The sequence below is a fragment of the Urocitellus parryii genome, unplaced genomic scaffold (assembly GCF_045843805.1).
Source record: "Urocitellus parryii isolate mUroPar1 unplaced genomic scaffold, mUroPar1.hap1 Scaffold_224, whole genome shotgun sequence".
Lineage (NCBI taxonomy): Eukaryota > Metazoa > Chordata > Mammalia > Rodentia > Sciuridae > Urocitellus > Urocitellus parryii.
The window spans coordinates 18,296-45,886 of record NW_027552355.1 but is presented as its reverse complement, the minus strand read 5'-3'; the positions used below and the strand labels follow the sequence as shown (position 1 = coordinate 45,886).

The 27,591-nt window shown below is 35.3% G+C and overlaps 1 protein-coding gene and 1 pseudogene across 1 annotated transcript in view; one reads left to right on the top strand and one right to left on the bottom strand.

Moving 5' to 3' along the window:
• The window catches only part of LOC113180938 (mediator complex subunit 13L), a gene marked incomplete at its 5' end in the record, with an annotated part of 267,867 nt that overhangs the window by 229,037 nt on the left and 11,239 nt on the right, over positions 1-27,591 (bottom strand). The gene's annotated exons all lie outside the window — the stretch shown is intronic.
• LOC113180937 (transcriptional repressor RHIT-like) lies at positions 16,071-16,604 on the top strand (annotated as a pseudogene).

The window sequence follows — 27,591 nt, the reverse complement described above, 5'->3', positions numbered from 1 at the left end:
ATTTAAAGTCATTTCTATCATAATATTTCAATTTGATAGGAATACATATCAATAGGAATCTTTCAAAGATTTTGAATAATAACTACCTAAGTCTAGAACATAAACTATAAGACAGAACATAAGTTCAGTGACCATGTCAATAAAAAGTATATTTTTAGCTACTGATAAACCGAATAGTCACTCTATTTTAGTCTAAATCTTCATCCACATCATCCATAAAATTACACTGAGTTCCAGTGGGTAAAAATCCAGCAGTACACACATGTAGCCTAACTGCAAAAATGAACTTGTGTACACAGAAGAACTGGCCTTGCTAACTAGCATAGTTCAGGCAGAATCTAGCTGACAGTACAAGAAACGCACCATGTGCTTTCTTCAGTTATCTGTAAATGTCAGTAGGCCTTTGGCTCACTGCCATAAGGAACTCTATCTCTGTTCTCTGCTTTATCTCTTTGTCCATTCTCCAGTCATTTAGCACAACCGCTACTCTATTTTCATCAGTAAGATGTTCTTCTGGGACAAAAATGGGAGCTCTGACTGCTTCAAAAGCAGTTACTCACCAGCTGCTGCTAGAATCATGAAAATTAGAAAGCAACACTTTATGATTTTTTAATCAAAGGAGTATAACATTTTAAATTGGCATTTCCACCCAGCAATCCACCCTCTTTTATAGAAAGCCAAAAATATTAACATGTTAACATAAAGCAATCCCTTTGATAAGAAATTTTTATATAGAACATTTACTTAGAAAATGCCTATGAAAGCATAAACTCATTAACAATAAGAAATACCATCAATAGTGTTTATTTAGTATAGCAGATAATGAAACTATGACCTGTTATGTGTCATTTTCCTTCCCAAGAACCTAACAACTTTTTTACTGAATGTTTAAAAAAAAAAAAGGACCAGAGAACTACAATATTTAAAAAACAAAAATTATTGCCAAGTGTGGTGGCACACACCCATAATCCCAGTAGTTCAGGAGGCTGAAACAGGAGGATCTTTCTTTTCAAGTTAGAGAGTCCAGTCTAGCAGTTTAAGCAACTTAGCAAGAATCTCAATTTAGTGAGACCCTTAGCGACTTATCAAGACCCTGTCTCAAAATAAATAAATAGGGCTAGGAATGTCACTCAGTGGGAAAGCACCCCTGGGTTCAGTCCCCAGTACCAATAATAAAAATAATAATAATAATAAATTTTTAAAACAAAATATTTTATCTTGTCCTCCAACTTAGGTTTCCTCAACCCATCTTTTTGTCCCCACTGACATAAAATTGTATGTTCAAATGACCCAAGAGTATTCAGTATATTCCATACATGTCACATGATCCAAAAAATCCTCATCTTTCTTATATTGTATAGTCTACTCAGAGTTCCTTTTCATTCCTTCCCTCCCAGTGAAATCCAACCCATCTTTGAAGATGTTAGTTTTACGTACTTTTGCAGAGTTCCCATCAATGCCAAAGATAATACTTCTCACACTGAGAAGACTCACTGGGCGCAGGGCACAGAATATTTCAAATGGAAGCATCCGAATATCAGTTATTGATGCCATGACTTAGGGTTTTATGGTTATCTCTTCCTTAATGTCTACATTGTATGTCCAACATCTCTCCTAGAACCTCTCCTTAAAGGAACGGACTCAAGAAAATCCTCTTCTAGTCATAGCTCTTACCACTTGCCCTCTACATGGCAAGCACACAAAAAAACTGTTTTGTGAACAATAAAAACTAAGATAAAGGATTTGAGACATTAAGCCTTAGTGTGTCATAGTATAACTACACAGAGTTAATGTCTCCTACTGCCTAACTTCCACCCTCTTATTCTTCCTAGATACTACTAAAATTTATACATACAGTTTGACGTACTAATTAGGAACATAAAGTAGAGGTTACTATCTGGTCCATTCAGAGAAAGTGGCCATCTTCTTATCTCTGTGCTCCTTCTCACTGCTGCAAGGGTCTGATACTGGCCACCTGGGTGATTCCCTTCCCTCAACTCCTCTCTCTTTTCTGTCCTACATCACTTTTACAGAGAGGGCTGGCCCACTTTATACAGTACGAGTCAGTCAGAGAAACACACTTTATTCTATGAAGTAAAGCAAGCCTGGCCATTTCTGCTTAAGAAAATCAACAAGAAAGTTTACACAAAAGTGATACAGGCTTCACACACACTTTATTTTTATGTCAAATAGCTTCCTACAGCAGTATCCTCCTCTGCAAAAAAAAAACTAAGGTCTTACTTAGAAGTACTAACTGTGTCACACTTGAGCCTTACAGAAGTTTATCATCTGACTTTAAAAAAAATTCTGTTAGAATATACCTTCATCAAATACCTAAGTTTCTACTTTCACAAGAATGTAAAAAGCATTAGTACTGATAGCCCTAAAGCAGTTTGACAAAAACAGTTCCCATTTGGTTAAATTGTCATCAAATTTTAAGACTGGGACTCCATACTTTACTAAATACTTCTGTGCTTTGTTTTGTTTTTAATTCAAATCTGTACCAGGAGAAATAATCTTTTGGTCCAGCATCAAAAACCACTCTTTTCTGTTCATCCCACAAAATATTAAAATATATATCTGTCCTAGCAGATAAATATTTCTACTTCCAACATTTAAGAGCTAATAAACCAAAACTAATACCTACATACAATTAAAACAAAATCAATTAGAGAGAAAATTTTCCCAGAAAATATAATTTTGAGTTCAAGGTCATAGGTAGACTATTTCCCAGGTAATATTTTTATCAGCAGGGCCAAAATACTTCATCCTGGTCAAAATAAAAGAGGAAAAGGGTGTGTACACACTCACAATTTTAAGTAGCCTACTTAAAAAAAAAAAAAAGAAAGAAAGAAAATTTGATTAAATTCACTTACCAACATAAGATTTATTTAATAAAATGACACCATTTTTAGCATCTCATTTCCTTCTTAGAACAGGAAAAAGGCAATAATGGCCACCTGGTAGACATTCAATATTTCCAAAGCACTTTTATACTTTTTACAACGTTAACAACTTAGTATGCTATAGCCACCTTTCTCATCACACAGTGCATTAATAGTGTTAAATAGAAATATCAATTATATTTAGAATAAATTAACATATTTGCTAATAACAATACCATTTTATATAGTTCAAAACAGTCTGAAGCATCAGGAAAAACCGGTAAAGAAAAATGATTTTTCCTGCCAGGTCTAAATTCTAAAATGCTTGAGAATTCATTCAACTACCACTTGTTCAGCTATTGTTGAATTCCTAAGCAATCCCTGTGTTAACAGTGCTAATGGCAGAGTGTGTGTACAGAGTCTGTCCTCAATGAGCCTCCAGCCATTTGGAGAGAAAAAAATTACAGTAAGCACAACTCTATAATAAACGTAACTAAATCTAGGTGAAGCACACTTCAAAAACAGTGTCTCTGTCATAATTTGAATTGTTTTAATGAGGACAGATAATTGCTGAAATAAGAAAATACTAGTCAGCAAGTTAATTTTTTTTTAATAAAAGGCTAGGGAGGTAGAGAATATCATAAAAGTTCCTATCGTGGTAGATGTGATGGCTATTGTTATCATTTAAAGGCCATGAGAAGGCAAACAGATCCATCTTCTGCATCTAAAACAGATACAGATCTGATTTGAAAAGAGGGTTACAAAAGAAGAACAGCCATTTTCAGGGTTACTTAGTAAGTAGCAATGCTAGCCTTGAAGCCATAGGCAAGATTCCAGACTGTAAACTAAAACTGATTATACAAGGACTCCTAGATCAACCGGAACATGATACATGGCCACTGGTAGGAAGGATAAACCCCCTTATTTTCTGAGAGTTACCTAGTAAAGGGCACTTATCTAAGACTGTAAGCTTCCAACGTTGCCAGTGTGACTTTTCTTTGAAAAATGAACACTACAGTAAGAAAAGGAGTTACAAAAATAATTAGGCTAAGAATAACAAAGTAAGGAAAATCTATCATCTAAACTCCATGAAAATCTTTTTATGACATAAAAAATATAGTTTATGCTATTTGTAAGCTGTAAATTTGAAAATTCAAAGTTTTGGGAAACTAAACTAGCTTTACAAAACAGATGTTGCTGCCTATGCCATTTAATCAATTCAAGTCACATTCCTAGAAGACAATATAGCCATCTGATGAGTTCAATGTCAATGGAATGAGCCAAATCCACACAACAGCATTTTACAAAAATAATCAGTGGTTTAAAGTAGGGCATGTGCAAAATTCCTGAAATAACACACGCATAATGCACTGCCAAACTCAGATCAATTCAGAATCTGCAGAGGCAAGGAGCATTATTATGGCTCTGAAATCCATATTCAGTAAAGCTGTGTTCAAAAAGTTTTATTTCAATTTCAAGAAAATAAATGACTAGAGAAGCTTGATAACGATTTTGGCAGATATAAGTGCCCTTCATTCAAAGCAGAATTATGTTACAGAGCTTAAGATTTTGTAAAAGATAAACATCAATTTACAGAATCTAGGACTTGAATTTAAGGATGAAATTATCATTTGTTTGAGATATATAACACTTTACTACCTCCAATAGTATAGCTACCCAGACAACATTAAATGCAAAAGAGTTACAATGGAAAAGTCTGAAAACACACAGCCTTATTACACATTAGAGGCTGCAATTCTTACTCTGCCACTAATAAGCTGTATGACACTGAACAAGTTCTTCTACCACTCAGTGATATGTGTGTGGCTTATCATTTCTAATAATGTATAGCTATGATGCACAAAATCACCTCATCTCCCCAATAACCATCAATCCTTAACCTCCCTTCTCCACCCAACTTTCAGCCTCCTGCATTCCCCTCCTGGTCAGCATCTTACCACAGATTCATTCCAGTCCACCTCAATTAAGGTCGCTGAAATACTTCAGGAAAATTAAACGTTCTCTCTAACAGAAGGCTTGGGAGCAAAATGCAGAGTTAGAAAGTTCTCCAAAATTTAAGAAAATCTAGCCCAAAAGAAAGATGAAAGGGAAATTACAAAGTTTTACAAAAGCACCCCGTTCTTGCCATGACCCAATGTATAGTAGATGAACAGGCTTTGCTAAATTTTTTTCAAATTTATTTCATTCATCATTGCTCTTTATAGAAACCATCTCCTCTCTTGCAAAAATAGAAAGACTGGATAAAATCAGTGGCCATCAAATTATTTCTCTGAACTCTTAAAATTCTCTGAACGTGCCTCAGACACCTCAGAACAAACTGCCTTCACACCATCTTTAAACAGGAACAGTAAAGGTTTTTATTTTAAAAGGCTTTATATTTTAGGGTTCCATGAAAGATTTATTTTCACAAATTCTGCTTTAAAATATCTTCAAATGATGCATAAAATAATCCTTAAAGCTGTAACATTCTGTAAATGTAAAGGTAATACTTTATAATAGAATTTAACAGCAAGTTGAGAATTGTTTTACAGGAAGTTGCTTTAAAATCCATACAATAGTAGCCTGTAACTGTTTGCTACTTTAAAAGATACTTAGCCAGACATAGTGGTGCACACCTCCAATCTGAGCTACTCAGATGATTTAAGCAGGAGGATCACAAGTTCAAGGTCAGCTTGGGCAACTTGGTGAGACCCTGACTCAAAATAAAAAATAAAAAAGGACTGGGCATGGAGCTCAGTGGTACTGCACCCTTGGGTTCAATCCCTAGTACTGCAATACAGAGAGAGATTCCTAGCATTATTTTTCAGATTATTTCATAAAAGCAAAATTAAAAGCCTCAACACAATTCAAAGAAAGGATAAAATAAAGATGCATTTCTCTACAAAATGTTAAACTCTTATTGAAATTCATCAATTCTTTTCTTCAGAACTGACAAAAATAAAGTCAAAAATGCCAGAAATCTGAAAGCCTCACATTACTGACTAAACAGACCCCACTAAATTATAAATGTATAGCACAGAGATGTTATTTCTTCCTAACCTCAACAAACAACACAGACAATGATAAAAGGATGGAAATACGGATGAATAGATGGATAGTTAAATAGTAAGCTACAATAGCTACAGCATCAAGACACTAGGCATTATGGCATGTCACATTTAAAATAAAACTTTGAAACTTTATAATTTTAAAACCATAGGAAAGCATTAGACAGCAAACATCAAAATGGGAGAGCAGTGGTAACAGCAGTACATTTCATGATTTGAATATTGCCCTTGCTGCTCTGTCACTGTGACTTATTTTTAAAAAGGACATGTTTCTTTCTCTTCCTCTCTCCCTACTCCTCCATAATCTCTCCCCATCCCTAATCTTGGAGAAACAGGATTAACTTTTTTCCCCAATCTAGGCAGAGTTCTCTGTCCTTAACCATACACCCACCACAAGAACGAAGTAATTCAGACTTGAAGATGGCACCAGAAGATCTCAGAAATGATGATCTCCCAAGTGAATTACTTGGAGAACATATGAAATGTAGCCTTTGAATCACCTCTTTTAAAACTCCCTGTTCCCCTTGATGGGCAAAAATCACAGCCTCTAGGACAGGAGTTCCCTGTGCTTCTCCTTTGCTAGTAAAGCAATAAAACTTCTTGTTCCTTTTTCTCAAAACCTTGTCCTTATTACTGGCTTGGCATTGGGGACAAGAACTGAGTTTTCGGGCTGGGGATGTGGCTCAAGCGGTAGCGCGCTCGTCTCGCATGCGTGCGACCCGGGTTCGATCCTCAGCACCACATACCAACAAAAATGTTGTGTCAGCCGAGAACTAAAAAATAAATATTAAAAAATTCTCTCTCTCTCTCTCTCTCTCTCTCTCTCTCTCACTCTCTCTTTAAAAAAAAAAAAAAAAGAACTGAGTTTTCATTAACAATATTCTTGGCACTTAAATATTTTCTGAATACAGATTGAATGATCAACAAAATATATAATAAACTCTAGATTTCAAATGTTTTTCTACATGAAGATCTTAATCAGACAGGTGAAAAATACTAAATATAAAACCATGGTTTTCAATTGTAGTATTAAAATCTATCTACATGACCTCAAAGATAAATAACAGAAATGATTCATCATCCTTTAAAAGGTGTGTAAGGAAACCCAAAATACACCTAACTATTCCTTAGTAGTAGTTTGAACTATGCTTTCTTACTTCTTATGGGCAGGAAATTAAATTCATATTACTAATTGACATTGTGAAAAAATAGTGGTAGTATGATGGGAATAGAAAACAGGGAAATATCGCATCAACAATAACAACAGCTATCATTACTTAAAAACTAGTGAAACTTGTAAGAAAAAATATTTGAGCAATAACCCAAAATCATACAAACAAGATGTCAGAGAACTATAACACTAAATTTATGCCCAGAACTAAACACCCACCTTTAACCAAGAAAACGTTAACCTTCATGAAGTTCTAGAGGGAAGTTATAACAGAACTGACAAGTGAGACAAAGAAACATCTATTGTTTAATTCTTGTATGCTTATCAGAATTGTATTTAATATGCTTAGAATCACAGCCCCGTAACCAAATTATTACTAAAAGTTAGCATAGGCTGAGCATCCATAATCTGAAATCCAAAATCCTCTGAAATCTAAAATGCCCTGAAATCCAACTTTTTTGAGCACATGGCATGCTTGACCAGTAAAGTTTATGCATTTATTCCAAATTCTGAAAAACTCCAAAATCCAAAACACCAGTCCCAAGATTTCAGATAAAGGATATTTAACCTGTATTAATTTACAAATGAACTGCCTTAAACGTTTTCCCAGAAAATCCACATATAAAAGGAAGCTCCTGCCAGGTACCATGCCTATAATCCCAGTCTTGGGAAACTGAGGCAGGAGAATGTGAGTTCAAGGCCAGCCTCAGCAATTTAGTGAGACCCTAACCAACTTAGCAAGACCCTGTTTCTAAATAAAATACAAAAAGGGCTGAGAATGTAGCTCAGTGGTTAAGCACCCTTGGGTTCAATCCCCAGAACCCCCCAAAAAAATGGGAGGGAGGGAGGGAGGGAAGGAAAGAAGGAAGGAAGGAAGGAAGGAAGGAAGGAAGGAAGGAAGGAAGGAAGGAAGGAAGGGAGGGAGGGAGGAAGGAAGGTCCTTGACATTTATGGATTTGGTATTTTCAGTTTCAGCTATTCAAGACCCACCAAAAAAAATAATACTAAAATGTAGTCACCTACGATTTTGCACAGGCTTGAAACTGAATTGCTGGCACAATAAGCCTAATGAGAGGGAGCAATCACTTCAATTGCCAGTGAGCCTTATGATTTTGGGTGATTTATTTTTTTCTTCACTTGATGCCAGAAACATAGTAACTTTCCTAAAGCTATTATTTTAAATTCTTTTTAATGGAAATGGACATAATTTTTTTTAAATCTACCTACTAGAGCTGGTAGTAAAAGTGAAGATTTTGAAAGATAACTAGTGTTAGCCAAAAACAAAAGTCATTAGGGATCACTCAGATTTATGAACTAAACCAGTCAACCATATGCTTAGTCAGAAACAAGAAACAGCCATCTGGACAAATATTTTTGGTGAATGCCAGCCAGGCCAAAAATTTTATCTTATGGAAGAAAACTCTATATCATAATGGTATCTACAGAAGTGGGACTTTTGGAAGGCTTCAAGACACATCTCTCCAAATGTCAGTGGTATGCTATAAAAGTCAACCTAACTCTAAAGTTCTGCCCACAAACAGATTTAGATCTTATGAACCACAATCTAAACATCTGTCTACTTTCAGAGATCTTATGAACCACAATCTAAACATCTGTCTACTTTCAGAGATAAGAGAACTTAACAAAACCTAACATACTATAACACTCCAGTGATTTGGAGCAGCCACTCAGGTGTCCTGGATTGCCAATGCTATATTCTGTGATCACTATCATGTAGGAGTAGTTACTGTCTCTCAAGATCATGTAAGAACTTCCCTGTCTAAGAGAAGATGCTGTCTCATACACATGCGGTAGGTGATTTATGCTGCTTCTCCTGACAATCTCCTTTTTAGTGTGCAAAGATGTTCTGATTCCTAAATTATTAACTTCTGATCAACTGTCTTGTATCTAGTATGTGTTCTGGTGTTTAATTGCTGCCCCCCCCCCTTTTTTAATATAGTACCTGGCCTCATTCCCCACCATCAGCATCTTTAGTTGACATCTCTTCTTTATTCTACGTGTCTTCCTCTGGTCTACTCTCTCCTTATTCTGACTCACTGTATTCCTCAGACCCAGCTTCTGTCCTTAATTCTAAACTGCCTTGCATGGTTTATAAATCCCAGTTTACACAATTACTTTCATAAGCTAACCCAACCAGAGTTCAGAAGTCGCAAAAAAAGAGATGAGAAAATAGTAGGATAACATCACTATCAAGAAATAGCAACAGATTACTATTTTCATTAGTGGTGACCACAGTTGGTATTTACAAATAACACCTCCTTCCTGCCTCCTCTCATGATTACCTAGGACATTAATCAATGAGTGGAAGTGTACGACACTTTTTTCCAACCACACATGGCCTTCTAAAATTAATTTCTCAATTTCTCATGTAGTTTGCCTTCTGGGACACAGGTTTATCTTCACAGGGCTGCGGAAGCCTGTGAACTCAGAAAATAGTAATGGAAACATCAAAGATACAGTGTTCTTGAGTTCTCAACACCAGAAAACCTCAAAACACCAACTAAACAAGTACTATAATAATCTATGAAAAATGAATTAATACTTCAAAAAGATATACTATAAAAATGTTTTTCTAGCCTATTTTTTAAGTTCTTTTTTCCTAATTTTCACTCAGTAGCACTCAACAGAATTAGTCCTGTTCTTATAAGCTACTTGGGACCAAAGATAAGGGTTCTTCATTACCAAGTTCCTTGAAAACAGAATCTTAAAAAAAGAAAAAAAAACTTCTTTTCCTAGACTTTCCTACTCCAGGCATCTTCTCCCCATTCTACCAGGCCAGAGAAAAAGAGAAGCCTTGTGCTACCTGTAAGAACAGGCTTCAGACAGACTTGATAAAAGCAGGTGTGTTTTCATAAATGAACACGAATCTGCCATTTTAAATTAACCTCAATTATTTTCCTACTCTTCAAGTCCATCTCCTACCACTCCTGAGTGTGAGAAGCAATAACAAGTCCTATTTTGAGGAAATGAAAATCTCACTACTGGGATACACTCACACACATTAAATCCTCAATTAAAAATACATTTAATATGAAAAAAAATATTTTCTTCTTTCAAAATTTTAAAATACACTGAATAAAAACTCAATATTTTTGTCTTATTTAAAGAAACATGAAACTTAGAACAATAATGAAAAGTTGAACAAAATTAAGAAAACTACCAAAACTTTGGGAAATTACATTCAGCAGATATAGAAACACTTAGGTATTACTGTATTTCAAAAGCTGCCAATGCCATATTTGCAAAATTACTAGATATCACTTATCAACAGGAATACGCAATTCAAGACTACAATAGACATTACCTTACACCACTTAGGATGGTGTTTATCAACAAGATGACAAATAGTAAGTATTGGAAAGTTTGTGAAAAAAGGGAACTATTGTACACTGCTGGTGAGAATGTAGCCATGTGACCATACGGAGCCCCCTAACAAAATTAAAAACAGAACCACCATCTGGCCAGTTACTCTTCTTCCTGGGTACATGTCTAAAGGAGATAAAATCATAGCCTCATAAAGATAACTGTACTCCCCTGTTCACTGTGGCATTTTCACCATAGTGAAGACATGAAAACAAGTGAATTGTCCACTGGTGGATGAATGGACAAAGAGAAATTGTCATGTCTGTCTGTCCATCCATCCATTCATTAATGTTATATAATTCAGCCTCAGAAGAGATGCTCCTGTCATTTGGCAGAACATGGATGGACCTAGAAGACAAGTTAGGTTTGTAAAAAGCTAAGCAACACAGAGAACTTTCTTCTTTTGTGATTGAAGTAAAACTGTTTCTCTTGGCATGATGGAAGTACCTATGTTACGTAGAGAGGAGTACTTCACCTAAATGGGCTGGGAAAATAAAATTGTATTACACTTCATTTGCTTAAAGAAAACAAAAAAGTTACCAAAGTATGAGACTATCTAAAAATCTTTCCTTAAGCACTAGGCACAGACAGAAGTGAAGCTATCTTACACCAATGCATTTGAGATATTAGTCTCAAGAATGAACACCTATCAGTGAAGGACAAAAAAAGTCCGAAGAAAAAACCATAATGATATGCAAAACTATTAAAGTTATCTGGCAATTAGCACCTACAGGCCCTTATCCAGGGCATAAGGAAGTTACCGAAGCACTAATTTGCAACTATGCATCTGTTCCTACTTAAACCCTCTAAGCAGCTTGCTGTTTACCAAGTTAAAAAAGAAAATGTGTATTTCTGCCACATTTCTTAGAATATGCTTTGTTTTATAGATCTGACTATGGGACTACATTTTAAAAGAACAAAGAAAATCTATAAAAAATACATATATGTCAATCACAGACAACAACAAATAATACCATTTCCAGCAATGATGTTGTTGATGGCAGTGCTGTTATTCCATGACAAATGCATTTATATTATGGGATTAAAGCAAATAAAATATGCTGAGAACCTGTAGTTTTAGCACAGGAAAAAGAAGATACACACAGGCCTAAGAATGATGATACTAAGTTAAAAACCCTATAGTTCTGCACTTGAACTGCCAATGAATGAATTACTATGCACTTTTTCTTTAAAAAGAAAAAAAGAAACACACACACACACACACACACACACACACACACACACACACACACCCCTCTAGGTCTCTTTTCTGAAAAGGCCTAGAAACAATGACTAAGTACCAACAACAATCTAGAATTCCTTGGCAAAGAGACTGATTCCATATCTGGAGCAATTTTATTCAAGAGCCCTTGTCATACCAAAAAGCAAGATGGTATCGATGACTACTATCATCACATCAATAGGACTCAGAAGCCACCTGAACAGGCTTCTGTAGCCAAAGATGGGACAATTGAAACACTGAGAATATTAACTGTAGTGGACCAAAACATACTATGTTAGAATACATGAATTCATCACAGTATTCAAAACACACAAATCATCTTTAAAGCACAGGTGATTATCATTCTACAAGGTAAAGTTAACGTAGATATATTTCCTTGGAAATCTTTCTTTATATTACACCTGTCTTTTAAAAAATACAAATATAGCAGTTGTAATAATAAGGAAAAGGGGCTAAAACTAACTCGAATATTATGTGTGAAAAACAAAGCATAAGAAAAAAAATAAAGTGTTACCTAGTCAAAAATATAATACGGCCAGGCATGGTGGTGCACACCTGTAATCCTAGCAGCTTCAGGTTCAAAGCCAGCCTCAGCAAAAGTAAGGCGCTAAGCAACTCAGTGAGACCCCGTCTCTAAACAAGATACAACACAGGGCTGGGGATATGGCTCAGGGGTTGAGTGCCCCTGAGTTCAATCCCCAGTACCCACCCCCCAAAAAAAATATGAACAAAGGAAACATTAAAGCCCCCTCCAAGACTCATCATATGTAATGTACTTTATGCATTCCAATTATTACGTGTGTACATACATGTCTTGGCAAAATAAAACATACCTACAAATAATTATTAATAATTTTAAGAAGTGCTCAGGCCTAATGGTTTTTAAATTGTCAACATTTTAGGTATCCATTATCAGTGACATACTGTAAGAATGTTACAGACTTTGATTCTTGGGAAAAACTACAAACCAAGGAGATATACTTCAGTGTAAAACATCCTTTAAGAACTTCTACTTTTTATTGGGGAAAAAAATAATTTCTATTTTGGATTAAATGAGAACCCTAACGCCACACTGAGGAAATTCTTTTAAATTGTCCTCAGAAAAACCACATGTGCTAAAGGTTATCCTTCATGGCTTTATTAAAAAAAATTATAAAGATACTAACTACAATTGTGCCACTTGATTAGTTTCTGTCCCTTTCTGATTACCGTCCCACACCTTTTCAGAAGCAACATCTCAAAAGTCACAGCTCTGAACCCAGTTTACCTCCTCTACCCAATCTGTTCTACTGTGCTTTCCTCTCTAGGTAGGTATCATCCTTGTTATTGCTCATGGCTTCCTCTTCCATTGCTGAGGGAGTGGTCAGATTAGAGCCCAACCTCCTACCAGTGAGATTTGTTCCAGACCTGCATAAAATGTCCCAAGGCCAAAAGAAAACCAAGATAGTATTTCCTGGAATGATATACTGTGGTAAACCCAGAAGATTTCCAAGTAGTCATACTCTAATCCAGGTTCTTCTTTCTAATAAGATTTAACCATGGCTTAACCAAAATCAGATTTCTTCCTGAAATACTCTTCTAAGGATTCTGAAAAAGTTAACCATTTCCCCCCCTAAATTTTTCTAATGTTTTTAAGCAGTCAATTGCCACAAGCTAGACTAAGCCAACTTAAGTAAAAACAATTCAAGACAAATTCAGCTGGCTTCTCTTCCCCTTGCAACTCACACATTACATGAAATATGGCCCTATGGGCAGGAGGGCAGGGAGGATTACTCTTCATAAGTGAGTCTCAAACGTATAGTTAGTTGGCAGGGGTACCTCAAAATAATTTTCAGTCACCACAACAGCACACATTCTCTAGACTAAGTTCAAAGAATTAGAATCTTCAGTGAAATAATTCCAAGATAGTGTGTCAACTGGATTGCACATCTGGATCTCCAGCCACATTCAAGAAACATCCACTGTTTTGAAATGCTGCCCCATTTGCATTCCTAAAGAAAATCAGAAAACCCACTAAGGAAATGGCATTAATGAAACTCTTCTCCCAAAGCTCTGAGAGCATTTAATAAATGTTTGTTGAACAAATTGCCTTATTTCATGGAATACATACAATATTTCCTAAAATTTCTTTTTTTCTCTTTCCCAAAATAAAAACAGACCAAAACAACCTCAAAAGGCAACCAATAGGGGTGGGGTTGTGGCTCAGTCCTAGAGCACTCGCCCAGCTTGTGCAAGGCACTTGGGTTCGATCCTCAGCACCATATAAAAATAACTAAATAAAATAAAGGTATTGTGTCCAACCAAAACAAAAAAAAAAAAAGATTTTTAAAGGTAACCAACATCTATTTCCACAGTGATATCACAGAGCCATAAAATATAACCATATGTCCTGCAGGAAAAATGCATATGTTCTATATAGCACCAAACATTAATTGTATAAACATACTACACAGAAGCAACTAAGGATGATAAAGTCCAAAACTGGCATAATTCATCTATCACACTTATTTTTAGCATACCAGCAGAACCATACCAAAATAAGTCTTCCAAAAATCTTGCCCAGGGTTTACAAAAAATTTTAGTAAGCTAGCATGACAGTGAAGAAACAAACCTCTCTCAATAAAGTTAATGGAAGTGGAAAGGCATTTATAAATGAAAGTTCATCAAAAGAGACTGAAAAGGCCAGGTGCAATGGTACACACCTATAATCCCAGCTACTTGGGAAGTTATGGCAGGAGGACAGCAAGGTCAAGGCCAGCCTGGGCAATGTAGTAAGACCCTGTCTCAAAATAAGAAATAAAAAAAGTGGGCTGCGGATGTAGCTCAAGCAGTAGCGCACTCGCCTGGCATGCGTGCGGCCCGGGTTCGATCCTCAGCACCACATACAAACAAAGATGTTGTGTCCGACGATAACTTAAAAAATATATATATATATTAAAATTCTCTCTCTCTCTTAAAAAAAATGAAAAAAGTTGAGCATGTGGCTTTATTTATTAATTTAGTTATTTTTATATGGTGCTGAGGATCAAACCCAGTGCCTTGCACAATTGTTCAATTCCAAAAACAAGAAAGAAAAAAAAAAAAAAAGACACATTGCAAAGTTCTCATGGCACCTGAAGCTGTCAACCATAAAAGCTTAGGAAAATCACTAAGAAAACTAATTCTACATTATAATAAAAAATTCACCACTATTTCAAAAAGGAAGAAAGGAAGAAGGAGAAGACAAGAAAGGATATATATTAAAACACCTTAAATGCCTCTTCCTTAAAATGAAGCCCAAAGCCATTTCTAACCATTGTTAGAAATTAGACCAGTACTGTCCAATAGAATTTCTGTGATGAAAATGTTTTGTATCTGCACTGTCCAACAAGGTGGTCGGTAAACACCTGAAATGTGCCATGGGACAGCGAGCTAAATTTTTAAATTTTAATTAACTTAAATTTAAATAGTCACATTTGACTATTTGGCTACCATATTGAATTAATCGAAAGTCTAAGTGTTCCTATTCTATTGTTAAGGACAATTTTATTGAGAAATTGTACCTTTTAGATAGAAGGGTGGCTAATTCTGCCTTAAAGAGGCATGAACTCAAGAGACCAAAAACAAAAACAAAACAGAGATCTTATAGTATCTCTCTCAGCCTACAAATTGCCTAAATAATAAAAGACTATCCTGAAACTGCCTTATACTTTTAGAGCAGCTGGATTTAGGAATCAGAAGTAATTTTTATGATATATATAAGGTAAAACTAAGCAACAAAAGCATAGAACAGAAAATAAATCTAGAAAGTTGTATGATTCTACTTAAAGTTTTCTAAAACTAAAAGCAATTATTTATCACTAGTCCCAAACTGCTTCTGTCTACATACCTATTTTTAAAACATTCCCTTCTCAATTATAATATTGCCTGTTTTACATTTTAATCTTTGATTATATTCAATTTAAAAATGTATTATATATATAGCTCTGCTAAGCAGTATTTTCCAATAGTAAAGTGACATACTCCTAAAAAGATTGCAAAGCAATTTGAAAATAGAAAATATTGTACTGAAGCAAGATGAAATTATGCAAAAATATTCTGAAATATTTATTAAATCATTTATGTGTATAAACATATACATATGTGTATATAAAAATAATTTTTTAAGAAGTCAAACCTACCAGAAAACACTATTATCTCCGTAATTAGGATTTAAAGTTAGTTTAGCTAGAGCGGTCCGGGAAAGGCTAGCGTGGCTAAGCGACCGAAGGTGTTCGTGACGGGACTGTCATTAGGCCCGACTCTCTGCTCGGTGATGGTCATTGTCCTCCAGAACAGGGATGGAGGAAATATCGGCCCAGGAAGCAGCAGGATCACCAAGGGTCCAGTTTCAGTCTTTGGAGACCCAGCCTGAGAGTTTTTCCCCAGAACCTCAGTTCCTGCAGGACACTGACGTGGAACAGGGACTCACTGAGGCTCCACCTGCTCCCCAGGTACCTGCTCTTCCCCAAGAGGGAAGAACATGAGACCAGGCAGCTGTGCTGCGGACAGCCAGGTACCAGGAGTTTGAGACATTCGAGGACGTGTCTGTGCACCTTACTCGAGAGGAATGGGGATGCCTGGACCTTGTTCAGAGGGACCTCTACAGAGAAGCGATGTTAGAGAACAATGTGGTCTCACTGGGCATACTTCTTCGCCTTCCCACCACTGGGATTCATTGTGTGAATTCCTGCCAGGCCCTGAGTCACACCCAGGCAAGTGCTTTCTCTGGAGAAACTTGCAATTCTTACAGCAGGAATCTCCAAGAGACAGTGGCCCAAGTATCACATTTCCATAGGTAGTGCCCACCCTGCTCAGAAACTCCTTTTCCATGACTATAAGATAATAAACTTGATTAATTGGATTAGATGCTTCCCGGAATGCCATCACTATGTAAAATTGCAGTTCTTCAAATGAGCTTTCTTAAATTTCTAATATAAAGGGCAAAAGAAGCCCTTTCTTTGCAAACAGGTGGATTTTTGAACCAAGTTCATTTAGAAACCATGCTTGGTGGTTAGCTTCTTGTGCTCTGAGAACTAAAAAGTCCAACCCATCTCTTCAGTTAGGGTCTTTTCCTGTGGGTTTAGAGTGTGGAATATGTGCTCTGTGTCCCCCTTTGCTGTAGTAAACATGACCTGCCCCTCCAGTTGCCTCATTCTTTGTGAACCTTTGTCTTTCTTCATATTTAACATAATTTTTCTCCTTCAAGGGCCTGCCTTCCTCCCCTTGATTCTTTGTGGCACCATACGGATTGATGTATTAATATTACTTTTGCTGATTAAGTATTCCTTTGTTCCTTAGAACTATTCCCTTTTGTTGTAGGTGGGGGGTTGAACCGGGGGACACTTTACCTCTGGGCTACATTTCCTGTCCTTTTTAGTTTTTGAGATAAGGTTTTGCTAAGTTGCTGAGGCTGGCCTTGAATTTGCAATCCTGCCTCAGCTTCCCAGGGTGCTGGGATTACAGGTGTGCACCACAGTGCCCAACTCCTTAGAACTACTATTAATGGAAGGGAATGGGAGGGCCAAAAAGTTAAATCTCTATTTCAGGGCATCAAAAAGAATGTATATTTAATAAGTTTGTAAGTTGTAAACTGATATACATAATTGTAAACTACTGTTAATTTTACAGAATTTCCAACAGTTTAAAAAAAAAAAAGAAAGAATTTAAAGTTAGTTTACAAATAATATCCTTTTGGGCCAGGTGTGGTAGCACACCCCTGTAATCCCAGAGGCTCAGGAGACTGCGACAGGAGGATCAAGAGTTCAAAGCCAGTCTCAGCAACATCGAGGCACTAAGCAACTCAGTGAGATCCTGTCTCTAAATAAAATACAAAATAGTACTGGGTATGTGTCTCAGTGGTCAAGTCCCCCTGAATTCAATGCCTGGTACCCCCCAAAAAAATAATAACATTCTTTTAGAACCCTATGATAGATCAAGTTTTTAACCGTTTAATGAAACTTTGTTTTATAAATCATTAAGAATTGATGCTATTATTTTCCTTCTAGAATAAAAATAAATCAAGACTGGATTTTCTCATACAAAATCACCAAAACTTTTTGAGAATTCAAACTCAGAGAATTCAATCCTACAATTTTCTTTTCATCTGAGTATATACTATGACAGTATGTCTTATAAGTTGGCCCTTTCTTCTAGAAAGACATTTTTTACAGTCCAATTACACATAGCTAAAAAGTACAGCACATATGGAACAAGTTAAAGAAGATGTGTTTCTTCTAACATAATATGGTATTCAAAGTTAATCTTCTTAACTCACATAACCAAAATTTTTAAAAAACAAAACAACTTTAACCCTATAGTCTCAGCAAAACACTTGGATGAAAAGCAAAATCAAGCATGTTCAGCCCTAATAAAGCACACAACCAGTTCATCAGGAATCACAAGTGATTCCTAAACTCACAGTCTCTTTACAGACAACAAAACTACAGCAGAAAGAACACAGAGAACTGTAAAATACATTATCACTTTCCCTCTGAAACAGATAATCCCAACACAATCTCAGAAACTTCTATGCTCAAGACAACTCCTTGACATGCTTCCTGTCATTAGATCAAGCAGACTATCTTCTGGGATGTTGCCATGGTGAACAGAGATGGCTATTCTAAAAGAGGGGGGAAAAAACTACTATTGTCAATTATAGTCTCAATACTAGCATCTAAAAATCTGGTGCTGGAAGAAAAGCCACTTATAAATGAAGGAAAAGCCTCCTCTTTTACAATTTACATGATCTGATTAACTTAATGGTTTAGAATTTAGTTCTTCTCTCCAATAAAACAAGCAGGATTTCTTACCTTTTTACAGGATGCATGGAGAGATGCACAGATGGATGGTGGACAGAGGGACGGAAGAAAGGGTAGGTAAATGTGAAGGAGGTGTGAAGGGAGGAAAGGTGGCAGGGTGTTGTGTTTCTTTTCTTTGTTTTCCAATACTGGGGACTGAACCAGGGGCACTCTACCACACTGAGCTACACCCACAGCCCTTCTTATTTTGAGACAGGGTCTCACTAAGTTGCCCAGTCAGCCTCCCAAGTCACTGGAATTACAGGAATATGCCACCACACCAGACAAGGAGGGAGAGAAGGAAGGTAAAAGGACACTAATAAAGGACCTCCCAGCCATATAAAACCAGCCAGGAGTTTTTAACCTCTCTGAACTGAATCAAAAACAAAGGCAAGTAAGGAGAGGCAAACAATTTTAAGTAGAAGAAAATAGTAACACTAAAATTACTTGCAATTCTTCTCCAATGCAAAATTTCCTTTATTAACCATTTTGTAAACTAGTCTTCTAAATTCCTAAACCTGTGCTTCTCATTTATCTATGCATAATGGTCACTATCAAATAAGAGATTTTTTTTTACTTCAAGGGGCATATTTCTGGTAGAGTACTATTTAGCTAACCAGTTTGAAAAAAAATCAAGAAATATTTTCTGAAATCTGTTTATCAAGCCATAATTTAAAATTCATATATGGTAAACATAGGATTACATCCATCTTGTATAGATTCCCTTTAAAATATACCCCCACACTTTGGGGCATAGGGGTTAGGAGGTCCTGAGTATTTCTAAAAGTATATTTAAATCACAGTCAATAAGTATAGTGTTTCTCAGTGATGTAAACAACTCCACTGGATACAAAGTCCTAAAACTTCTTCTTTTTTAAAGAGGTCAGGTTAAATAAAAACTATAATACAATAATATCCTGTCCATACATTGTAGTAATGGTAACAAAAGCTTTCTTGGACCACCTGACTCATCTAATTATGCAACACTACAATTACTGAGTCAACAGTCATTTAATAAAACTGGTATCATGGAACTGTCCAGTCCCTTTAAAAAAAAAAAAACACACAAAGGCCTGGGCTGAGGCTGTAGCTCAGTGGTAGAGCGCTTGCCTAGCATGGATGAGGCACTAGGTTGAATCCTCAGTACCACATAAAAAAAAATAAAATAAAGGTATTGTGTCAACCTACAGCTAAAAAATGTTTAAAAAAAAAAGCCTATAGAGAACACAGAATACCTATTTCAAAAGTGAGGCGAGGCCAAATATTTTCTGAGCCAAAATCTAATAAGCACAAAGTAAAAATTTCAATACTGTATTTTTATTCATCCCAAAGTTGATGAAATATATAAAACACCAAAATTCTTCCCAATTTGGGCAGCAGCAATGAATGTCTAAAGAAAAAACGATTTATGTTTCTCTTGATTGCCTTCAAACAATTTAGATATGAATAAGTAAAAATGATTGTGGCACCCACCTATAATTCCCTGCTACTTGAAGGTAAGGCAGGAAGATTAAATTCAAGGCCAGCCTGGGTAACTTAGCAAGCTCCTGTCTCAAAATTAAAAAAAAATAAAAGGGCTGGGAATGTAGTTCAGTGGTAGAATGCCCTTGGGTTAAATCACCAGTACCAAGAGTTGGGGGGAAAAAGGACTGGGGAATATAGCTCAGTGATAGAGCATTTATCTAGCACTGTGGTAAAACCAGGGTTCAAACCCCAGTAACAAATAATAATAATAATAATAATAATAATATTGGTTCAATATCACTTCATTCAATATGCTCAAAAGCAAACAGAAGTGTGGAGTCATACACCTATAATCCTAGAAACTCAGAGGGCTAAGGTAGAAGGATCACAAGTTTGAAGCAGCAGCCTGGGCATCTTTAGTTAGATGCCATCAAAAAATAAAAAGGGGCTAGAGGTGTGGCTCAGTAGAATAGTGCCTATGGGTTCAATCCCCAGTACCAGAAAGGAAGGGAAGAAAAAAAAAAAGGCAAACAAAATAGCCCAGAATATATTTTAACTAAAAGCCTTTTATCTAACTCATTGTGATTTCAAATGGCCAATAGACAGATGTGTCAATAGATGTTAGCTTGGTTAGCTCTACATTGCTTCACCAACAGAAGGAAAATAAACCCTCCACCACAATCATCTTTGCTCCCCCACAGGTATATGTTCTCCTTTCAGATAAATTCAGAACACCTTATTTAAAAAATTTGGCCCCATACGACCAGTATCAAATATATATCCTAATTAATATTTGCAGGGCATCTTGAATTTTTTAAATTATCAAAATCTATATAAAAATTTCCAAGGATATCACTGTATATGCAAAAATTGAATGAATAATAGGTTAATTCCTTTTAAATGTTCTGTTAAAAAGGTATAAAAAAAGTTTAAAATATTTAGCTTTTGTTTTAGGTATGCTCATTCATCTAGCATACTATAATATGATCTTGGTGCTTTTTCCTAAAAAAATGAAGTATATAAAAGATAATCAACACTTCCTTTAATTGAATATTCCCTAATAGCTTTCCTTCAGAAATGATAAAAGAACTTGGCAAGCTACACCCTCAGCAGCCTTGGAGAAATCTGTTCATTCCATATAACTTTCGAAGGCTTTGTCCATTGTCTACGGGATAAAGCCAAGGAAGTCGTGTTCCCATCTACCCAACTTCCAGCCTCAGGCAGCAGTCCCCTATCCTATCTCTTCCCCCACCTCACACACTGGAAGCCCTAAATACATGGAGTTGCTCAGACTGTAATTCAATTCAATTTCCCCTATCTGGCCAAAGTACAAAAACTTAAAGTGCAGACTCATATCTGGGCAGGTGGCGGGGTGTTGTCTATCTGTCGTTCTTTGTTTTCCAATACTGGGGACTGAATCCAGGGGCACTCTACCATACAGAGGTACACACCCACAGCCCTTCTTATTTTGAGATAGGGTTACACTAAATTGCCCAAAACTGATAATCCACCTGCCTCTGCCTCTCAAATCACTGGGATTACAAGGATGTGCTGCTACCAGCCAGACAAGGAATCTTCTTTTTTTTTTTTTTTTTAGGGCGTGGGGGTTACTGGGGATTGAACTCAGGGGCACTCAACCTCTGAGCCACATCCCCAGCACTATCTTGTATTTAGAGACAGGGTCTCACTGAGTTGCTTAGGGCCTCGCTGTTGCTGGGGCTGGCTTTGAACTCACAATCCTCCTGCCTCAGCCTCCAGACCTGCTGGGATTTTTTTTTTTTTTCTTACTTTCAATTCCACAATGCCTAGCACAGTATTTAGGAAGATGTACATTGTTCAGTGTACATTTAATGGATAAAATAGATCTAAGCCCCTTTCTCTACACTTCAGTTGATTAATACCAATAAATTAAAACTCTGCTTCCGTATGATATTCCGTTCAATATTTTAGGATCAAAAATCAGATGTGGTAAAAGTATACAAAAAGGTAATTTCATGACCCTCATTGTTTCTCACCAAGAATGATGAAAAAGGATAATACTCCCAGCCTCCCTGCCCCAATGCACTTAACACACTGCAGCCCAGATATTCCTCCAAACTGTTCACTTAATTCTCTGCTTAAGATTCTCCAGAGATTTTTCTAATGGTTTACTGAATGGTGATAATGCATTAAACCTGTATTTGTCAAGAATTTCCGTGATCTGATTTAAAGTACCTTTAAAAACTTATTTCCTTATTTTCTCCTTATCACATCCTTCTCAACAGTCAAGAAGAAATGATGGCTATGGCCTGCAATTCTCCAGTGAGCCTTTTATTAGTCACTTTTACCAGTTTGTCTTTCTTCCCTCCCACCCCTGAAATCTACAGCTTCCCATGCACTCTCTGAAGCATCATTTGATAAGTCAGTTCCTTCAGAAAACTTAATCCCAGTAACAACAGATCATTTCTACTCTTCAAAATTCCCAAAGCATTTTATGTGCACCTCCAACATGGCTCCGACTACATACTAACATAAGGAGTATTGGTAGTCCTCATTCTTACTAGCACCTAAACCTTCAAGAATTAATGTCTGGCTCAATAAAGGGACTGAGATACTAATGGAAGGACACCCCACAAAGGTCTTAACATGAATGGATAAAGTGAAAACCAATGGCTGCTCAAAGAGAAAACCAAGTTTAATTTAAACACACACTGACTGCAGTCGGGGGATTGTGAAAGATCACTTTACTGGTCAACATATAAAGCATGCAGGCATGCTGGGTATTAAGTCCATCCTCTGGAGTTCCATACTCACAGATATCCTATTTCATATAGGGGGTTCAGCTGGTCAAGAGAAATTTGATGATTTGACAAATGGTTATCACAGTGAAGGTCAATATGCTATCATACATTGACATTGATTTAACCTGACAAAGATGTGGCTAACTAAAAAGGAAATGTCAGTGCATAAAAGCATCCAATGATAACAATATATGGCAACAAAGTTAATAATAATAGAGAACTCTGGGCAAAAGCCATAGTCTTCCACTCTAAAGAAACTTTAATACTTTGACATTTTTGACAATCTAATGATAATTGGAGAAGTCTTTTTTCCTTAGCTTTACAGAAGGTTGATGGAAGACTCTAAGTCAATTGGTGTTGAAATGTGTGCTCTCCCCTGTGAAGCTTATCACTGTCCAGGAAGAGAGCATGACATGACACAAGAGCATAACTAAGAAGCTGTTTGGACACCTACTTACCTGACTGAAGATAACCTAGATGGGAATGAAACAGAAGCCCAGTGAGAGAAACTAAGTCTTTCTAAGCAGCTGTCTGATGGTATATTATGGATGCAACATGAAAAAACTTAATCTTGGGAAAATGGAAGCAATAAATGATTAGACACTTTAAAAATTTCTATTTTGGACCTGCCAATTTAGTTGTCTTGAACTACAGCCACATCCCAAGTTTCAAGCATAAGATTAGTAAAGTTCTATCATCTTTTTTACACACACACACACACACACACACACACACACACACACACGATTACTTCATCCCAAGTGATGACATCTTACAAAACAAAACTCAAAAAAAATTAGTTAGCTAAACATTTTGAATTAGAGAAACAAATCCCTAATATTACAGCAGGATCATGAACTTGGAAGAGGCAAAGAAATGAAAAGCACATTCCCCAACTCAACATTTATCATACAGTTTTGTGCCTCCTTGTTTACTTAATTATCCCATTAAAGGATAAAATGACAGATCCAGAACTGAATTACCCAGTTCACCAGTGAATGCCAAATATCTAGCACATTATCTGGCCCATATTTGAAGTATGATAACGCCTAAAGACAAAATAAACAAAACTAAACACAACAACAAAAAAAGCAACAGAACCCACTAAAAACTTCCAAACATTCTCATACTCATATTTAAAAAGGTGCTCTAAATTCAAAATTCATTAACTTTCTAGGAAAAAATAAGCAACTAATTATATACTTCAGCCTCCTATAGGCAGTGACTATGTCTTTCCCAGAAAATAGCCCAATGCCCAGCACTCAGCAAATGCTGGTTGAACTGAATTCTATACTTTACTTCCTCCTCCAAGGATAAGAGATTCAATAGCATAAACAGATTCAATGGCTAAACTATCTAATCAGTCTTTTCCTAATTAAACCTTTGCCAGGTCATTTTAGATATTTATGTTAGCCTAGAGATATTTACTCTACATTAGATTTACCCAAAATCAAATTTACTTCAAGTTATACTCTTTGAAAAAGTCAAAATACCAAATAAAAATGTAAATTAGTAAAATGGGATTTTTATTTTTTGTTTCTTAACAATAATCTACCTCTAGTGCTATTAGTTTTAAAAAAAAGTCTCTTTAAAGCTAATATTTAATACTCTTGCAATTATTACACCAGTCCTCCTAAATACAACAAGCACTTGAACAGTCCTTCGGGTATGAACTCTTGTGAGTTGATAGTATCATTCTGCAAAGAAAAAATACATTAGCCCATACCAGAGTACATGTGAGCTAGATTTCAACAATTGCTGAATCCCCATGACAGCTCTGTGTGCCTCTATCAGAGATGCATATTAAAAATGCAGACTTGGGACCCTCTGCAGATGAACTGAGTAAGAATCTTCCCAGGTGATATTATGTATGCTAAAATATGAGAACACTTGATCTAGTTAGTGGAGGGGAAAAAACTATTTGTGAAATCTTACATTCTGATATAAGATTCTCTTCTCAGTTATAATAAAACTTCTTGTGACCAAAAGAAAAAAAAAAGAAAAAACAGGCACTTGAAGACTCCTGCAAGTCCAACAATTATAATTTGTCAACCAGCCAACTATGGCCAAAAAAAAAAAAAAATTTGCTTTTTATATCCACATGCCTTTACTCTACCTGTGAAATTAATACTTTAGTACTCTGTGTACTTTCTGGCATCTTAAAGAAATTCAGTTGTCAGAAAAAAGTTTCATGCTTAATTCACCAGTATTTTTTAATGACATAAGAGTCAGAGAAATGGATAAATACGTTGTAAAAGACTTTCCAGTTTCAAATTTCTCCTACATATAACCCAAAAACAAAATTTTTAATTTAAATTTTCTTCATTATTTTCAGAAATCCAAATTTCCCAAAGGATACTTTAGACATTTTTTTCTGTTATAACAGGAACACAAATCAATTGGCTATACATTTTATATGTACATATATTTTAAAAAATATAAATAAATATGTACTTTAAGAACTTACAAGTTAGGAATGTAGTTCAGTGACAGAGTGCTTAGCACGTATGAGGCCCTGGTCTAATACCCAGCACCAAAAAAAAAAAAATTACAAACAGATTTAACAAATATAAAGATTAATTCACTTTTTATATTCATAGTGTACCCTCAATTAAAATCCCTGGATGTCCATCAAACCAAACTTCCAGAAGCATTCATTCATGTATGCATATTAATTTAATATTAATTTAAATTTTTGAAATATAAAATATACAGTATTTCCAAGGCAAATTACTTTAAGGGTAAAATGTTAATGCCATAATTGAAACAAACTTCTTTTTTAGGAAATGTTCAAACTTTTAAATGCTTAAAAGATTGAATTCCAGAAGGTTTCTACAAAATTAAGTAAAACTGCCAGTTTTTAGAATAATATAGCAAAACTATCTGTAACATTACCTCTAGGATCTAAAGTTAATAATAAATTATTAGCTCTGTAGGTGCCATTATACACTGATTACTCTTTTCACAGAATACACATGAAATAATCATGGAATTAATTTAAATCATAAAATAATAATCAGAATTACAGTTTCAATGAATGTTTACTTCTTCCAACTCAAATGCCTTCTATGCAGAAATTTCCAGAAGAAAATGATTATTTACATAGCTGACTTCTAGATTCCCACTTATCTTAGCAAGCCATTACAATTTTGGACACAATACTTCATTCTGTAGTAATTAAACAGATGTGTCGTTCTACTATTTAAAGAAAACACCTCAACTGATGTGCCACTGAACTTTTTAAAAAGTCAGTGATTAGTTTGCAATCTTCCTAACATTCAAAGAGTTGTATCAGATTTACAGTCTCAATATAGCAAAAGCTGACACCTATTTCATAACTACTAAATTTACCTCATGTATTCAACAAAAACAAATTTAATAAATATAAAAGGTAAAAAAAAATCAGCAAACTTTTGAATTTTTCCCTATGTCATTCAAGTTAAGATTCAAAAATAAATCCAAAACTACTTTCTACTCTAAGACTGATGATCAAGCATCTAGTATAATGCCTAACATATAAGGAGTGAAATATAAATATCTGACTACTATCTGCTTTCTAATTTCCAACTTATTACTTTCAAATCATCCATGATTCCCTCCTAGTTTATTATTATTATAAAATTAATAATCACAACAAACACAAAAATTATTATACAAAAAAATGCAGAAGAGGAAACAGATTTATTATGACACATAGCATGAATTTGGAGTGGTAATCCTTATAAACCAAATAATCTTATTAATTCTATATGTATGATACTAATGAAAAATTTAAAAATACTCTGGTCAATTGATAATCAAGATACAACACACTGATTTTCAAGGCATTAGATCATAATTCTTATTTAAAATAATATGAATAACATTTAATTAAATTATTTTTAATAAAATTTAATTAAAATTTAAAAATTTCAATTCACTATTCTTAAATCCTTTCAGGAACAAGCCTAGGTGTTCGAATTATACACCAAAGTCAGTAAACAGTTGTAACTGCCTTTTTTAAACATCAAATGCTATGATTCAATTAAGACTTTCTTGACAATCTTGGATAACCACTTCCATATATCAAATATCAACTTCAGTGTTGGACTGGCAACTCATAACATTTGTAGGTCAGCCAAGTCATTCTATCCTTAATGAATTTATAAATTAACAAGAATTCTGACACATAAAAATCATTAAGCACTTTGACCCCAAAAATAGTACTCTTCCACAGTCACCTGTTCTACAGGACAATTACATACAACTCATGCTTTTTGCCAAGCTTCCAAAGTACTTATTATCTACAACATTAATAAGAACAATTTATGGAAAATTATTCAATTAATTTTTTAAAAAAAATTTAAATTTCCATTTTAGAAACTATAGAATAGGGGCTGGGGTTGTGGCTCAGAGGTAGAGCACTCGTCTAGCATGCGTGAGACACTGGGTTCAATCCTCAGCACCACATAAAAATAAAATATATTGTGTCCACCTATAACTAAAAAAAAAAAAATTTAAAAAAACTATAGAATATAAAAGGAAATACGTAAAAAAAGAAAGTGAGCCTTCTTTTAAATGCTTTTTAAAGCATTCTCTCATATATCATTATTACTTGATCATTATTATTATACAATACTATAATTTTAAAAGTGTGGGCAACTAAACTAAATCAGCACTTAGCCCATGAGAGTGCTTCTGTCCCCCAGAGTATCCTCTCAAGCATAATGCCCCAATCATACTGGAAATCAAATAAATCTGCCCTAGCTATACTAATCACTTGACACTGTTATATTTAA